We start from the raw sequence: 14,292 nt of genomic DNA, 5'->3' as shown, positions 1-14,292 counted from the left end.
TCAATTAAGCCCATAAGATGGCAAATCACTGGATATCTTCCAGATGTCAATTTAGACAAAGTGGACCACTGTAATAGTTCCTATGATTAAACAGAATATGTGGACGGGTATAATAGTTGTCATTTTAATCCCCCTTGAAATAGGTCTTATTTATTATACTCATCGTACATACCAATTAGATTACATCAAGCCCATAAAGTGACTGATCACCGAGTGTCGTCCCAGTGTTTATTTGAACAGGGCAAATCACCGCAACAGTGCCTATAATTAGACAAAATATAGACGGGTGTGATGTTTGTAATATAATTCCCCTGTGGGGTGACATCTTTATTATATTTGTCATACATACCGATTCAATTAAATAAAGCCAATTGAAGCAGCTAATCACTGGATATCGTCCAGGTATCAAATTTGAACAATGCAAACCACTGCAATTGTGCCTATAATTAGACAAAATATACGGGTAGTATAGCACTAGTCTAAATCATTGGTTTTTTTATATATAAAAATCCCATATATGGAGATTGTTTCCCAAGCAGACCTGGTCAGTGCTGCTTAATCAGGGATTGACATAGCATAACATAACTGGAGCTGATGAAGAAACACTCCAAAGCATTTCTCTTCAATAGTGGCATATCAAATTTCAAACACAAGGTGTAACATAGAGAAAGCTATTACTGCTTTTCACCATTTTTTTAGTGATAACTGATAACATGTTCAGATAACATGGAGAACCATGAAGTTAACATGCTTACCTCTCCACAGAAAGTGACACTCCTAGCTGCTGCATGGTCTGAGGGCTGGAAATCTTGGGTTTAAAAAGCCCTTAATTGACTACATCACTTCCTATCTGATGATTAGCAAGAAAGTGTTTAAAACTCCATATTTTTCTGTTACCGGTGTGTAATGAACTTATGTTAACCTAAAAAACGGCCCCAATAACAATTCCTTAATTAATTGAAAAGGAATGGTGCTGTGCCTTAAGGAGAGAGAGATTTAATTTGATAATTGCTCTCCAATTACTACCATGGTGTGCATTCCACCAGGCAAATGGAGTTTCCTATTGTTACTTTGTTGCCTAGGTAACCATAGTTACCTAGGCAACACCCTTAAAGGGTGTGACACATAAATTCCCAATGATTAATAAATTACCCCAATCAGCTTTAATGACAATAACTGATACATAATATTTAATTAACTATTCATTCCCATCACAAACAGTCCTAGCTATCAGTATTTAATATTTATTAATTAGGCTGCAATTTTGTGCATAAATTATATTATTTTACTTATACCCTCAGGTATAGGCAGTTCTATATTAATAAGTGATAATTTCTTCATCAACCCACTCCCTAATTATTCAACCCTTAATGTGGCATAAAAATTGTAACTATACATAATAATTATTTAACTATTCATTCCCATCATAAAACAGTCCTAACTCTCAGTATTTAATATTTACTAGTTAGACTGCAATCTTGTGCATAAATTGTGTTTTTATTTTTATTTTTTTATTTTTTATCTTTTTTCCTCATATCAACAGGTGTAAGCAGTACTATATTAATAAACTTTTCTTAAAAGTGATAATTACTTCATCAACCCAATCCATAATTATTAAACCCTTAATATGACATAAATATTGTAGCCATCCTTCAGGTAATACTACTGTCCACAAGCTTCGATTAAATGCAATTATTCCTGTACAAAATATTAACTTATACTATGTAGGGAGTACCTAGCTCAATTAACTTCATGATTCTCCATTTACATTGCAATATATTGCTCTTATTCAGATAATCAATACAGATTAGTAATTCAATTGCTACATATAGTGGCCCTATATTATCAGTATCAAGATACAAATAAAGAAAAGAGGACAAGAGGGGAAAGCCAAAAAAGAAGATGGAAAGGAATGATTCTAATGATTGACCTTTATTTAGGTGATTCCTATTTCTAGAGAACTAGAGAAAAGAGACAATATCAATGCCCTCATTATGGCCTCTCGGGGCTTGAGTGTTTAAAGTATAAATCCAGAACGTTTCACGTTTTGACAGTGTAAGTACTCGACTGCTGCCTCTTATGTCAATCGGTATGAATTCCAAAATGGTGAACGTGAAATTTTCCCTATTAATTAGGGAGTTGTGTTTCTCTCCATAGTGTCTGGACAGACTATGAGTGGCTACCTTATTTTTTATGTTTCTCATATGTTCTTGTACTCTGATTTTGGCTGCTCTTTTTGTCTTCCCTACATATGACATATTGCAACTGCAAGTGATTCTATAAACTACAAACTCTGTATTGCAGTTCACCAGATGATATAGTTTGAAAATTCTGCCCGTATCCAACTTATATTCAAACTGTTTGCGCTCCATATGCTTACAGCATATACACCTGGAGCATGGAAAACACCCTTTGGTGGGAATAATGGAGCCGGCCTGGAGCTGTGATGTTCTGGATTTATACTTTAAACACTCAAGCCCCGAGAGGCCATAATGAGGGCATTGATATTGTCTCTTTTCTCTAGTTCTCTATAAATAGGAATCACCTAAATGAAGGTCAATCATTAGAATCATTCCTTTTCATCTTCTTTTTTGGCTTTCCCCTCTTGTCCTCTTTTCTTTATTTGTATCTTGATACTGATAATATAGGGCCACTATATGTAGCAATTGAATTACTAATCTGTATTGATTATCTGAATAAGAGCAATATATTGCAATGTAAATGGAGAATCATGAAGTTAATTGAGCTAGGTACTCCCTACATAGTATAAGTTAATATTTTGTACAGGAATAATTGCATTTAATCGAAGCTTGTGGACAGTAGTATTACCTGAAGGATGGCTACAATATTTATGTCATATTAAGGGTTTAATAATTATGGATTGGGTTGATGAAGTAATTATCACTTTTAAGAAAAGTTTATTAATATAGTACTGCTTACACCTGTTGATATGAGGAAAAAAATAAAAAATAAAAATAAAAACACAATTTATGCACAAGATTGCAGTCTAACTAGTAAATATTAAATACTGAGAGTTAGGACTGTTTTATGATGGGAATGAATAGTTAAATAATTATTATGTATAGTTACAATTTTTATGCCACATTAAGGGTTGAATAATTAGGGAGTGGGTTGATGAAGAAATTATCACTTATTAATATAGAACTGCCTATACCTGAGGGTATAAGTAAAATAGCATAATTTATGCACAAAATTGCAGCCTAATTAATAAATATTAAATACTGATAGCTAGGACTGTTTGTGATGGGAATGAATAGTTAATTAAATATTATGTATCAGTTATTGTCATTAAAAGCTGATTGGGGTAATTTATTAATCATTGGGAATTTATGTGTCACACCCTTTAAGGGTGTTGCCTAGGTAACTATGGTTACCTAGGCAACAAAGTAACAATAGGAAACTCCATTTGCCTGGCGGAATGCACACCATGGTAGTAATTGGAGAGCAATTATCAAATTAAATCTCTCTATCCTTAAGGCACAAATCCTTTTCAATTAATTAAAAAGGGGCCATTTTTTAGGTTAACATACGTTCATTACACACCGGTAACAGAAAAATATGGAGTTTTAAATAGAGATGAGCGGGTTCGGTTCCTCTGAATCCGAACCCGCCCGAACTTCAGGTTTTTTACACGGGTCCGAGCAGGCTCGGATCTTCCCGCCTTGCTCGGCTAACCCGAGCGCGCCCGAACGTCATCATCACGCTGTCGGATTCTCGCGAGGCTCGGATTCTATCGCGAGACTCGGATTCTATATAAGGAGCCGCGCGTCGCCGCCATTTTCACACGTGCATTGAGAGTCATAGGGAGAGGACGTGGCTGGCGTCCTCTCCATTTAGAGAAGAGAGAGAGACACAGTATTTTGGGGAGCATTATTAGGAGGAGTACTACTATACTGTATACTACTATACTACTTGCTGAAGTGATATTTATACTAGATTAGATAATAGATAGTGTGACTATAAGTGTATTATCTGACTTGTGGGGGAGACACTGACAGTGGGGAGCAGTTAGAGTCTGAGAGCAGGACTCAGGAGTACATATAACGTACAGTCACAGTGCACACTTTTGCTGCCAGAGTCAGTGCCACACTGCCATTGTTGTGACCACACTGACCACCAGTATAATAATATATTTTGTGATTGTCTGCTTAGGCCTCGGAGTACTAGTTGCAAGTTGCAACGTGACCTGAAGTGACCACCAGTTTAATAATCAATCACCACCAGTTTAATATATGTATATATATATATATATATATATATATAATTGTATATAATATATATATATATATATATATAATATTGTATACCACCTACCCGTGGTTTTTTTTTTTTCATTCTTCTTTATACATACTACTATAGTAGCTTACTGTAGCAGTCTGCGGTGCTGTGCTGACCTGACAGTGTCCAGCAGGTCCGTCATCAGTCATTACATAATAAATATATATAGTACCTGTCCGGCTGCAGTACTAGTGATATTATATTGATTTCATCTCATTATCAATAATTTATCATCCAGTCTAGACTCTATATTAGCAGCAGACACAGTACGTTAGTCCACGGCTGTAGCTACCTCTGTGTCGGCACTCGGCAGTCCATCCATAATTGTATACCACCTACCCGTGTTTTTTTTTTTCTTTCTGCTTTGTACATACTACTATAGAGTATAGTAGCTTACTGTAGCAGTCTGCGGTGCTGCTGAGCTGACAGTGTCCAGCAGGTCCGTCATCAGTCATCATTACCTAATAAATATATTATCTACCTGTCCGGCTGCAGTACTAGTGATATTATATATACATACATATATATATATTGATTTCATCTCATTATCAATCATCCAGTCTATATTAGCAGCAGACACAGTACGTTAGTCCATGGCTGTAGCTACCTCTGTGTCGGCACTCGGCAGTCCATCCATAATTGTATACCACCTACCCGTGGTTTTTTTTTTTCTTTCTTCTTTGTACATACTACTATAGTATAGTAGCTTACTGTAGCAGTCTGCGGTGCTGCTGAGCTGACAGTGTCCAGCAGGTCCGTCATCAGTCATCATTACCTAATAAATATATTATCTACCTGTCCGGCTGCAGTACTAGTGATAATATATATACATACATATATATATATTGATTTCATCTCATTATCATCCAGTCTATATTAGCAGCAGACACAGTACGTTAGTCCACGGCTGTAGCTACCTCTGTGTCGGCACTCGGCAGTCCATCCATAATTGTATACCACCTACCCGTGTTTTTTTTTTTCTTTCTTCTTTGTACATACTACTATAGAGTATAGTAGCTTACTGTAGCAGTCTGCGGTGCTGCTGAGCTGACAGTGTCCAGCAGGTCCGTCATCAGTCATCATTACCTAATAAATATATTATCTACCTGTCCGGCTGCAGTACTAGTGATATTATATATACATACATATATATATTGATTTCATCCCATTATCAATCATCCAGTCTATATTAGCAGCAGACACAGTACGTTAGTCCACGGCTGTAGCTACCTCTGTGTCGGCACTCGGCAGTCCATCCATAATTGTATACCACCTACCCGTGGTTTTTTTTTTTCTTTCTTCTTTGTACATACTACTATAGTATAGTAGCTTACTGTAGCAGTCTGCGGTGCTGCTGAGCTGACAGTGTCCAGCAGGTCCGTCATCAGTCATCATTACCTATAAATATATTATCTACCTGTCCGGCTGCAGTACTAGTGATATTATATATACATACATATATATATATATATATATATTGATTTCATCTCATTATCATCCAGTCTATATTAGCAGCAGACACAGTACGGTAGTCCACGGCTGTAGCTACCTCTGTGTCGGCACTCGGCAGTCCATCCATAAGTATACTAGTATCCATCCATCTCCATTGTTTACCTGAGGTGCCTTTTAGTTGTGCCTATTAAAATATGGAGAACAAAAATGTTGAGGTTCCAAAATTACGGAAAGATCAAGATCCACTTCCACCTCGTGCTGAAGCTGCTGCCACTAGTCATGGCCGAGACGATGAAATGCCAGCAACGTCGTCTGCCAAGGCCGATGCCCAATGTACAGAGCATGTCAAATCCAAAACACCAAATATCAGTAAAAAAAGGACTCCAAAACCTAAAATAAAATTGTCGGAGGAGAAGCGTAAACTTGCCAATATGCCATTTACCACACGGAGTGGCAAGGAACGGCTGAGGCCCTTGCCTATGTTCATGGCTAGTGGTTCAGCTTCACATGAGGATGGAAGCACTAATCCTCTCGCTAGAAAACTGAAAAGACTCAAGCTGGCAAAAGCACCGCAAAGAACTGTGCGTTCTTCGAAATCCCAAATCCACAAGGAGAGTCCAATTGTGTCGGTTGCGATGCCTGACCTTCCCAACACTGGACGTGAAGAGCATGCGCCTTCCACCATTTGCACGCCCCCTGCAAGTGCTGGAAGGAGCACCCGCAGTCCAGTTCCTGATAGTCAGATTGAAGATGTCAGTGTTGAAGTACACCAGGATGAGGAGGATATGGGTGTTGCTGGTGCTGGGGAGGAAATTGACCAGGAGGATTCTGATGGTGAGGTGGTTTGTTTAAGTCAGGCACCCGGGGAGACACCTGTTGTCCGTGACATGCCTGGTCAAAATACAAAAAAAATCAGCTCTTCGGTGTGGAAGTATTTCACCAGAAATGCTGACAACATTTGTCAAGCCGTGTGTTGCCTTTGTCAAGCTGTAATAAGTAGGGGTAAGGACGTTAACCACCTCGGAACATCCTCCCTTATACGTCACCTGCAGCGCATTCATAATAAGTCAGTGACAAGTTCAAAAACTTTGGGTGACAGCGGAAGCAGTCCACTGACCAGTAAATCCCTTCCTCTTGTAACCAAGCTCACGCAAACCACCCCACCAACTCCCTCAGTGTCAATTTCCTCCTTACCCAGGAATGCCAATAGTCCTGCAGGCCATGTCACTGGCAATTCTGACGAGTCCTCTCCTGCCTGGGATTCCTCCGATGCATCCTTGAGTGTAATGCCTACTGCTACTGGCGCTGCTGTTGTTGCTGCTGGGAGTCGATCGTCATCCCAGAGGGGAAGTCGTAAGCCCACTTGTACTACTTCCAGTAAGCAATTGACTGTCCAACAGTCCTTTGCGAGGAAGATGAAATATCACAGCAGTCATCCTGCTGCAAAGCGGATAACTGAGGCCTTGACAACTATGTTGGTGTTAGACGTGCGTCCGGTATCCGCCGTTAGTTCACAGGGAACGAGACAATTTATTGAGGCAGTGTGCCCCCGTTACCAAATACCATCTAGGTTCCACTTCTCTAGGCAGGCGATACCGAGAATGTACACGGACGTCAGAAAAAGACTCACCAGTGTCCTAAAAAATGCAGTTGTACCCAATGTCCACTTAACCACGGACATGTGGACAAGTGGAGCAGGGCAGGGTCAGGACTATATGACTGTGACAGCCCACTGGGTAGATGTATGGACTCCCGCCGCAAGAACAGCAGCGGCGGCACCAGTAGCAGCATCTCGCAAACGCCAACTCTTTCCTAGGCAGGCTACGCTTTGTATCACCGGTTTCCAGAATACGCACACAGCTGAAAACCTCTTACGGCAACTGAGGAAGATCATCGCGGAATGGCTTACCCCAATTGGACTCTCCTGTGGATTTGTGGCATCGGACAACGCCAGCAATATTGTGTGTGCATTAAATATGGGCAAATTCCAGCACGTCCCATGTTTTGCACATACCTTGAATTTGGTGGTGCAGAATTTTTTAAAAAACGACAGGGGCGTGCAAGAGATGCTGTCGGTGGCCAGAAGAATTGCGGGACACTTTCGGCGTACAGGCACCACGTACAGAAGACTGGAGCACCACCAAAAACTACTGAACCTGCCCTGCCATCATCGGAAGCAAGAAGTGGTAACGAGGTGGAATTCAACCCTCTATATGCTTCAGAGGTTGGAGGAGCAGCAAAAGGCCATTCAAGCCTATACAATTGAGCACGATATAGGAGGTGGAATGCACCTGTCTCAAGCGCAGTGGAGAATGATTTCAACGTTGTGCAAGGTTCTGATGCCCTTTGAACTTGCCACACGTGAAGTCAGTTCAGACACTGCCAGCCTGAGTCAGGTCATTCCCCTCATCAGGCTTTTGCAGAAGAAGCTGGAGACATTGAAGGAGGAGCTAACACGGAGCGATTCCGCTAGGCATGTGGGACTTGTGGATGGAGCCCTTAATTCGCTTAACAAGGATTCACGGGTGGTCAATCTGTTGAAATCAGAGCACTACATTTTGGCCACCGTGCTCGATCCTAGATTTAAAGCCTACCTTGGATCTCTCTTTCCGGCAGACACAAGTCTGCTGGGGTTCAAAGACCTGCTGGTGACAAAATTGTCAAGTCAAGCGGAACGCGACCTGTCAACATCTCCTCCTTCACATTCTCCCGCAACTGGGGGTGCGAGGAAAAGGCTCAGAATTCCGAGCCCACCCGCTGGCGGTGATGCAGGGCAGTCTGGAGCGACTGCTGATGCTGACATCTGGTCCGGACTGAAGGACCTGACAACGATTACGGACATGTCGTCTACTGTCACTGCATATGATTCTCTCACCATTGAAAGAATGGTGGAGGATTATATGAGTGACCGCATCCAAGTAGGCACGTCACACAGTCCGTACTTATACTGGCAGGAAAAAGAGGCAATTTGGAGGCCCTTGCACAAACTGGCTTTATTCTACCTAAGTTGCCCTCCCACAAGTGTGTACTCCGAAAGAGTGTTTAGTGCCGCCGCTCACCTTGTCAGCAATCGGCGTACGAGGTTACATCCAGAAAATGTGGAGAAGATGATGTTCATTAAAATGAATTATAATCAATTCCTCCGTGGAGACATTGACCAGCAGCAATTGCCTCCACAAAGTACACAGGGAGCTGAGATGGTGGATTCCAGTGGGGACGAATTGATAATCTGTGAGGAGGGGGATGTACACGGTGATATATCGGAGGATGATGATGAGGTGGACATCTTGCCTCTGTAGAGCCAGTTTGTGCAAGGAGAGATTAATTGCTTCTTTTTTGGTGGGGGTCCAAACCAACCCGTCATTTCAGTCACAGTCGTGTGGCAGACCCTGTCACTGAAATGATGGGTTGGTTAAAGTGTGCATGTCCTGTTTATACAACATAAGGGTGGGTGGGAGGGCCCAAGGACAATTCCATCTTGCACCTCTTTTTTCTTTAATTTTTCTTTGCGTCATGTGCTGTTTGTGGAATGTTTTTTGGAAGGGCCATCCTGCGTGACACTGCAGTGCCACTCCTAGATGGGCCCGGTGTTTGTGTCGGCCACTAGGGTCGCTTATCTTACTCACACAGCTACCTCATTGTGCCTCTTTTTTTCTTTGCGTCATGTGCTGTTTGGGGAGGGTTTTTTGGAAGGGCCATCCTGCGTGACACTGCAGTGCCACTCCTAGATGGGCCCGGTGTTTGTGTCGGCCACTAGGGTCGCTTATCTTACTCACACAGCTACCTCATTGCGCCTCTTTTTTTCTTTGCGTCATGTGCTGTTTGGGGAGGGTTTTTTGGAAGGGCCATCCTGCGTGACACTGCAGTGCCACTCCTAGATGGGCACGGTGTTTGTGTCGGCCACTAGGGTCGCTTATCTTACTCACACAGCTACCTCATTGTGCCTCTTTTTTTCTTTGCGTCATGTGCTGTTTGGGGAGGGTTTTTTGGAAGGGCCATCCTGCGTGACACTGCAGTGCCACTCCTAGATGGGCCCGGTGTTTGTGTCGGCCACTAGGGTCGCTTATTTTACTCACACAGCTACCTCATTGCGCCTCTTTTTTTCTTTGCGTCATGTGCTGTTTGGGGAGGGTTTTTTGGAAGGGCCATCCTGCGTGACACTGCAGTGCCACTCCTAGATGGGCCCGGTGTTTGTGTCGGCCACTAGGGTCGCTTATCTTACTCACACAGCTACCTCATTGCGCCTCTTTTTTTCTTTGCGTCATGTGCTGTTTGAGGAGGGTTTTTTGGAAGGGCCATCCTGCGTGACACTGCAGTGCCACTCCTAGATGGGCACGGTGTTTGTGTCGGCCACTAGGGTCGCTTATCTTACTCACACAGCTACCTCATTGCGCCTCTTTTTTTCTTTGCGTCATGTGCTGTTTGGGGAGGGTTTTTTGGAAGGGCCATCCTGCGTGACACTGCAGTGCCACTCCTAGATGGGCCCGGTGTTTGTGTCGGCCACTAGGGTCGCTTATCTTACTCACACAGCTACCTCATTGCGCCTCTTTTTTTCTTTGCGTCATGTGCTGTTTGGGGAGGGTTTTTTGGAAGGGCCATCCTGCGTGACACTGCAGTGCCACTCCTAGATGGGCACGGTGTTTGTGTCGGCCACTAGGGTTGCTTAGCTTAGTCATCCAGCGACCTAGGTGCAAATTTTAGGACTAAAAATAATATTGTGAGGTGTGAGGTATTCAGAATAGACTGAAAATGAGTGGAAATTATGGTTTTTGAGGTTAATAATACTTTGGGATCAAAATGACCCCCAAATTCTATGATTTAAGCTGTTTTTTAGTGTTTTTTAAAAAAAACACCCGAATCCAAAACACACCCGAATCCGACAAAAAAAATTCGGTGAGGTTTTGCCAAAACGCGGTCGAACCCAAAACACGGCCGCGGAACCGAACCCAAAACCAAAACACAAAACCCGAAAAATTTCAAGTGCACATCTCTAGTTTTAAACACTTTCTTGCTAATCATCAGATAGGAAGTGATGTAGTCAATTAAGGGCTTTTTAAACCCAGGATTTCCAGCCCTCAGACCATGCAGCAGCTAGGAGTGTCACTTTCTGTGGTGAGGTAAGCATGTTAACTTCATGGTTCTCCATGTTATCTGATCATGTTATCAGTTATCACTAAAAAAATGGTGAAAAGCAGTAATAGCTTTCTCTATGTTACACCTTGTGTTTGAAATTTGATATGCCACTGTTGAAGAGAAATGCTTTGGAGTGTTTCTTCATCAGCTCCAGTTATGTTATGCTATGTCAATCCCTGATTAAGCAGCACTGACCAGGTCTGCTTGGGAAACAATCTCCATATATGGGATTTTTATATATAAAAAACCAATGATTTAGACTAGTGCTATACTACCCGTATATTTTGTCTAATTATAGGCACAATTGCAGTGGTTTGCCTTGTTCAAATTTGATACCTGGACGATATCCAGTGATTAGCTGCTTCAATTGGCTTTATTTAATTGAATCGGTATGTATGACGAATATAATAAGGATGTCACCCCACAGGGGAATTATATTACAAACATCACACCCGTCTATATTTTGTCTAATTATAGGCACTGTTGCGGTGATTTGCCCTGTTCAAATAAACACTGGGACGACACTCGGTGATCAGTCACTTTATGGGCTTGATGTAATCTAATTGGTATGTACGATGAGTATACTAAATAAGACATATTTCAAGGGGGATTAAAATGACAAATATTATACCCGTCCACATATTCTGTTTAATCATAGGTACTATTACAGTGGTCCACTTTGTCTAAATTGACATCTGGAAGATATCCAGTGATTTGCCATCTTATGGGTTTAATTGAATTAAATTGGTATGTATGATGAATGTGGTATGGGCGATCACATTATAAATACCACACCCAAGAGTTAAATAGAATCTCTTTTCTATTATAGATTCAGAATTACTCTAAATTTCAAAAAGGTTATACCCAGTGGATGATCAGTGAAAAGGGTTACTTCCAATTCAATTTAAATTGGTATGTATAATCTGTGCCAATGCAAATAAAAGTAAATAAAATATATAACAATTATTTATATGTATATCTACACTTCAAACTTCCAATTGGTGAATATTAAGCGAATATTAGTAACGCTTCATCAGAGAATTATCTACACATTCTGTTGGTCCCATATTTATCAAAAGTTGAACGTATAAATATGTTTAACATTCAAATATGATCAGACAATCCTTTCTGACTAAGTATGAAGCAGTAAGGCTAATTAAAAGCCCAATAGAATCCTTGTAAACCAGTCCTCCTCCTCTGTTCCTCCTCACATAATATATCCTGTCCATATATTTTTATGGTAATATTCTTTTGGTAACATATGTTATGATTTTACAGATACCCCATATGGTGAAATTTGGTCCGATACTATTTTAAGCATTGTTAAATTGCCTTTTTGAAGACACGATAAGATGTATGTCCATATTGTGATTCTTTGGTATGTATTCAATAAGCTTTTGAAGAGAGTTACTGGGGTATTCAATTTGGCCCAGGGTGCCGGGTGATATGTATCGGCCGGCGGGGGCTATTTAATTGGCCCCGAAAAGCCGGCGCGTGCCGCGGCTTATCGCTGATTTTGCTTCACCTGCCTCCGGCAGGCGAAGCAAAATGCCCGATAACAGCCCCGTTTTCAACCAAAAACGGGGCTATTTCACCCGAAAACACACAGGTTTCACTGAACCTGTGTGTTTTCGGGTGTAAGAAGACTTGTTACCGGCCGAGCAAATTAAATAGCTCGACCGCAGCACCCGAAGAAACATCGGGGGGTTTTACTCCCGATGTCTCTTCGGGCCAAATTGAATATCCCCCTTAATTGTATAATAACTAGAAGAGTGAAGTTGTTTATGAATGTTTCTGTATTGTTTAGATTAATACACCCCTGATGAAGTCTGTAAGACTAAATGTGTTGGGTTAGCACATTGTTCTCTGACATCTCTACAAAGAAGATCAATTTGATGTTGTTTGAATTACCAACACAGCTATCGTCTGTACAAACATTGTTTATTGTTATTCTGGGCAAATTGTAAACAGTTTTATGTATTGCTTTTTAAAAAAATAAACAATCTCTCTTTTTTTTAAGATTATTTTATTATACAAAACTTGTACATACCAAAGTACAACATCGGCTCCCTGGGGAAATCTCTTCTTTCAATATAAATAAATACATATATATATATATATTCCTGTGCACATACTCTGAACAACACTATAGTATGCCCCACAAAGTGATGCCCTTGCACCATAATTAAAACCCCCACAGTAATTCCCCTGACACCAATTAAGTCCCCACAGTAATGCTCCTGATACCATGATATGCCCGTCACCATATTATGCCTCAGTACCCGCTCTTGGGGGGTTCTGCTCATTGTCAGAGGCTCTGCGCTCATTGTCAGGGGTTTTGCACATTGTCAGGGGAACCCCCCCTGGCCACCGCCACGGGTCTGCTGTACTGGTGGGGGCCACTGTTCATGCCTGCAGTGCTGTATCTAAACATTTTAGCGCTGTGTGTATGAAACAGCATCGGCAAACCCCCACCCCATATAGAAAATAGGGCCAGTAGGTGTGCGCCAAAATATAGGAGCATGGCTTCATGGTGAAGGTGCGTGACCACAAAATATTACCAATTCATATTACGCTGTACAGAAGTCTCCCATATTCAAATTACATTGCACAGTAGAGCCACATTACAACAGGTAGAGCCCCTTTTACACATTATGCCAGGTAGAGCCCCTGTCACACATTATTCCAGGTGGAGTCCCCTTTTACACAGTATGGCAGGTAGAGTCCCCTTTTACATAGTGCGGCAGGCAGAGTCCCCTTTTAAACAGTACAGCAGGTAGAGTTCCCTTTTACACATTACGGCAGGTAGAGTCCCCCTTTTACACATTACGGCAGGTAGAGTCCCCCTTTTACACATTACGGCAGGTAGAGTCCCCTTTTACACATTATGGCAGGTAGAGTCCCCCTTTTACACATTACAGCAGGTAGAGTCCCGCTTTTATACATTACAGCAGGTAGAGTCCCCCTTTTACACATTAGGCAAGCAGAGTTCCCTTTTTACAAATTATGCAGAGTTCCTCGTTTTACACATTAGGCAGGCAGAGTTCCCCTTTTTATACATTAGGCAAGCAGAGTCACCCTTTTTAAACATGAGGAGGACAGAGTCCCCCTTTTTACACATTACGGCAGCAGAGTCCTCCTTTTACATATTATGGTGGCAGAGTTCCCATTTTTTCACATAATGGCATGCAGAGTCCCCTTTTTACACAATACAGCAGCAGAGTCCCCTTTTTACACAATATAGCAGCAGAGACCCCTTTTTACACATTACCATAGCAAAGTCCCTTTTTTACACATTATGGTGGCAGAGTCCACTTTTAAACAGCACGGCAGGCATAGTTCCCTTTTATACATTATGCCAGGCAGAGTCCCCTTTTACACAGTATGGCAGTCAGACCTCACTTTTAT

At 41.6% G+C, this 14,292-nt stretch overlaps 2 long non-coding RNA genes across 2 annotated transcripts; one reads left to right on the top strand and one right to left on the bottom strand.

Annotated features, from left to right (window-relative positions):
* Positions 1-153: 153 nt before the first annotated feature.
* On the bottom strand, positions 154-778 carry LOC134986320 (uncharacterized). Its single transcript, XR_010192268.1, has 3 exons — positions 756-778; positions 350-440; positions 154-261 (listed from the first exon to the last, which is right to left on the bottom strand). It is a non-coding gene; the product is annotated as an uncharacterized LOC134986320 (long non-coding RNA).
* A 10,065-nt stretch (positions 779-10,843) lies between these two features.
* LOC134986209 (uncharacterized) lies at positions 10,844-12,898 on the top strand. Its single transcript, XR_010192233.1, has 7 exons — positions 10,844-10,868; positions 11,183-11,273; positions 11,362-11,450; positions 11,543-11,631; positions 11,714-11,796; positions 12,163-12,262; positions 12,692-12,898. It is a non-coding gene; the product is annotated as an uncharacterized LOC134986209 (long non-coding RNA).
* Positions 12,899-14,292: the final 1,394 nt, after the last annotated feature.

The sequence above is a fragment of the Pseudophryne corroboree genome, chromosome 1 (assembly GCF_028390025.1).
Source record: "Pseudophryne corroboree isolate aPseCor3 chromosome 1, aPseCor3.hap2, whole genome shotgun sequence".
In the NCBI taxonomy this organism is placed as follows: domain Eukaryota; kingdom Metazoa; phylum Chordata; class Amphibia; order Anura; family Myobatrachidae; genus Pseudophryne; species Pseudophryne corroboree.
Note: the sequence above shows the minus strand (reverse complement) of the source record. Positions and strands in the feature narration are given on the sequence as shown.